The sequence below is a fragment of the Epargyreus clarus genome, unplaced genomic scaffold, assembly GCF_041222505.1.
Source record: "Epargyreus clarus isolate Ecla_fem2 unplaced genomic scaffold, WU_Ecla_fem_2.2 ptg000019l, whole genome shotgun sequence".
NCBI lineage: Eukaryota > Metazoa > Arthropoda > Insecta > Lepidoptera > Hesperiidae > Epargyreus > Epargyreus clarus.
Window position 1 is genome coordinate 9,444,017 of NW_027332227.1, and position 3,926 is coordinate 9,447,942.

The 3,926-nt window shown below is 36.7% G+C and overlaps 1 long non-coding RNA gene across 1 annotated transcript; it reads right to left on the minus strand.

The window, feature by feature from the left end:
- Nucleotides 1-1,368: 1,368 nt before the first annotated feature.
- On the minus strand, nt 1,369-2,343 carry LOC140750299 (uncharacterized). Its single transcript, XR_012103191.1, has 2 exons — nt 2,206-2,343; nt 1,369-1,973 (listed from the first exon to the last, which is right to left on the minus strand). It is a non-coding gene; the product is annotated as an uncharacterized LOC140750299 (long non-coding RNA).
- Nucleotides 2,344-3,926: the final 1,583 nt, after the last annotated feature.

The window sequence follows — 3,926 nt, forward strand, 5'->3', positions numbered from 1 at the left end:
CAGACGCGTGCTGTTTCAGACAAATAACTACTCTTCTATACAATGTGTTCTACACATATAAATTTATTATAACACATGCGCATACACGAACCGTTTTTTTTTAAATATATTGTTAAGAAAAAACATATATTGTCTGCCACAGACCGTGTCTGATATGTTCATTTTTCAATGTCTGTCTATATAGTTGGGGCTTTATTCAATAACTTATCTTTGTTTGAATTTTTTTTAATTTCAGTAACACACCTCTAAGTAGGAATTCCATCATACATATTCTGTGAAAATTTCAAGTATCTATCTATTTCGTTTCCAGAAATAGAGCCCTTTGACAGACGGCCAGACAGACGGACAGACAGCGAAGGCTCAGTAATAGGGTTCCATTTTTACCTGTTGGGTAAAGAACCCTAAAAAATGGAAGTTTTATAATTATGGTCGAATTCTCTATGCAAATTGTTTAAATTTCTCATCAGGGGGGCTGCATTCTTCTACTTCAATATTACTAAACTACGTATTTTCATCTGATCAATAGACACAATGGCATCATATTGAATAGATGTCTGAACAGGTATTTCAAGATGCCTGACGTAAGCGTAAAGTAATTCTAGACCTCTGTTAGTAATTCTAGAGCTAACTAGATCAGCATTCTGTCAAACAGGGATATCCTATTATTTACTCTAAATGTTTTTGTGTCACAATTCTTTTGGAACACTGAATGAGTTATGAACAAATCTGTATATCTATATATAAATAAATGTTTGTCTGCAAGTCCTTTATAGAATCGTAAACTATGCATTTGATCATGTGATGACCTTTATCAAAGTTGTTGTGCATGAGCCCATGAAAGTTTCTGAGTTGGTACGGCCAATTTTTGACAGATAACGCCACTGTCATTCCAATGAAGGTACAAATTGTCAGCTGACTCTACTAGTTAAAGGTAAATGTTACTTTTTGAATACTCTGCTAACTTATACATACGATTATTTATTTCTTATATTTTGCATCGAACATCACCAAGTAGATATCGAAAATGCGCAATTTTAACATAAAACTTGCTTAAATACAGCGAGAATTGAAAACGGAAAATAGTTCATTTTTCAAAAGTAGTCGCAGGGGTAAAATAATAATTAAAGCTTTATATGAGCTTTACTGGACCACATACATAAATTGTTCTTAATTCGAACAGATTATAATTATTTAATTTTAGATAAATAAAGTAAAGGAAAATAAAGTACGTAATTCGAAAACAATTTATTTCCTACAAAGCCTATTTTTGCCTCTGCGTTACATTTCGAGTTATTTAGAAGAGATGCTTTCAGGACTAAGTTGGAACGCCTCGGATATTCCTTCCTACAAACCAGAACAAAGCAGCGCTTAACACGTTCCCAGCGGCACAGATTTTTCTGTACTTTCCATTACTGCGTTACGAGTTGTTTTAAACCTCGTCCTATACCCGACATTGTGACGGCACGAGGCGTATTAAATCCCACCGCCCGAAGGAGACTAAAATCCTTTTTTTGGCGCCAAATAAGATAAAATGGACGGCTTTTGTCTTGATTATTATTAACAATGAATTGATTAACCTAGATCTGCCACCGCCCTTGGTTAAATTAGTTAGTTTAGATTCTATGGGTAAAATAAAATGTGGGATCTAATGCACCTCGGACCGCACTGAAAAATGGCAGGTTTCGATATAATTTAGTGATGGGAAAATAAATATCGATTTTATTTTATTGTTTTTATTTATCAACGTTATGGACAGAATGAATACAAAAAGGGGAAAAGTTGCGGATGTTTTTCATTGAAACATTTCAGACAATAAGGTTTTTTGCAAACAGTGCATTCCGTGAGATTTTTTTTTTTGTTTTTTTTGTCTGCCTCACGACATGTCAAAAATGTGCGGAGTTTTTCGTAGCATCCGACACATCTCTTCTTCTTTGGACCCTTATCGAGATGATGTGCTTTCTTTGCAGTGGATTCTGAAAAGTAGGAGCGAGTAGATTAGGGTAAAGAGTAATCGGAATTCGGAATACTCGGTAACGATTTTGCCTACGTTTCCTATATCAATAATGTAGCTACTTAACTTTTGTTTGAACCATAACAGGAAACGTAATTATCTGTAATGTAATTTCTTACTATACGGATATACGCCTAGCCTGCCTAAGTCTCACTACTGGACTTTCACCTAGACAGAGTATATTTGTGACTTACCTGTTTTTGAAATATCTTCCTGTATTCTGATTTTGGCTCAGATTTTTCAACCGGTTTTTCTTCATCTTCCTCCATTATCAACTTTTTTCGGCAACGTTTCGACATGATAATTTTCAACACAAAGACTCGACTGCGTTGCACAACACTAACCACGTGAAGCTAGCGTGGGGTGCGGTACGAGGTGCGTGGGGAAACGAGGCGTTCGCAACCTCGTTTCGCACTGTGTTAGCATTATTATTTGTTCAGTGCGGCACGAGGTCTAACAAACCCGACATTAGGTTGGTGTACCATAGAACTAGGAATCAGTAGCACATCACAAACATATAGTTATCACTCTCCTACACTGAACCAGACGGAAGTTATGCCTCTCGCACCACAGAGAAGTTAAAGTTTTTTCTTACCGCTATAACGACCAGACATGGACGAGGTGTTTTAAGCCGCGTTCCGCAGCTAACGTGTTAACAATGTTCTTATTAGACAGAAATATGTATGGTTGAGGTATCTACAGATCAAACCACATAGAGTTCTATTACCCTAATAAACTAAAAGCAACCAACATACAAAAACTAAAACAAAGTCAGTCGCTGTAGTTTGTTTTAATAAGAAAACCTAGTAAACGAAGAACGTTGATAACAAAAAAAAACAAGAAAGATTTCTAATTTAAACAACCTTAGCGTAAGTAGTTTTCCTGGTTCAGGCTGAAGTCCGTTGAATTGTTAATTACATAGCGCAAGTTTTCCACTTAGCGCCTCGGAGTGGTCTTATCTAATGTTGCGAAGATTTATGCCTTTTAGATTCCGAGTAGATACGCGATTCGTTACCCCTGAAGCCGACGTGTCTTCTGACTTTTATTAATAACAGCGCGACCCAACGTTTAAAGCCCCATTTATATCTGTAGATATTGGGTGTCGTGTCGGGCTAAATCATATTTTTATACAATATTTTGTAAGACATAGACCATGTCTACGCGATTGTGTTAGGGGTATTTTGATTAAGCACATACGAATACACCAAGTGTGAATACTCACACATGGAGGGTTCCATAAAATCATAGCAGCCATAGAAGTAATTGTGAACGTGAATGCATACATGCATTTCTTTGCATGGATATCTGTAATACCCCAGATATGATTAGATATTCCTGAGGAGCGGAGGTCGGCCACAGATGCGCCGCTACCCCTGAGGACTAAGCTGGAACGCCTCGGAAAAGTATGTCTCCCTTGCCACACCCTTCAATCCACAACATCACTTAACGCTGCTGTTATGCAGCAGAAATAGGTGTGGCGATGATGCCGCCGGTGTAGAACCAAAAAGGGTTCTACCACTATTTCAAATACATGTCCGTCTATCTATTACGGTTCAATAGATAAAACGAAAATCTATTATTAACATAAACAAAAACTTATTCCTTCTTATAAGAAATTCTGCTAATCCCACAATTGTTTATTCCTCCGTTCCCGACAGAATATTCCATTACTTATTTAAATGTTACCCGGGAAAACAAACCAGCCGCTCCAATGCGAAACTGTTAAGTTATTAATCTCATATAATCACTCAACTATTAAAGTGTTCATCGGGTAATCTCCATAACTAACAGTTTAGATACGGATCACGAGCCTTATTTACTACTGTCTCTATAACATAACATTAGTTCGAAATGAAAGCAAATGTAATATTTTATTTAGTACGTAATCTCTGAGTTAGTCTCATGCGCCGTTAAC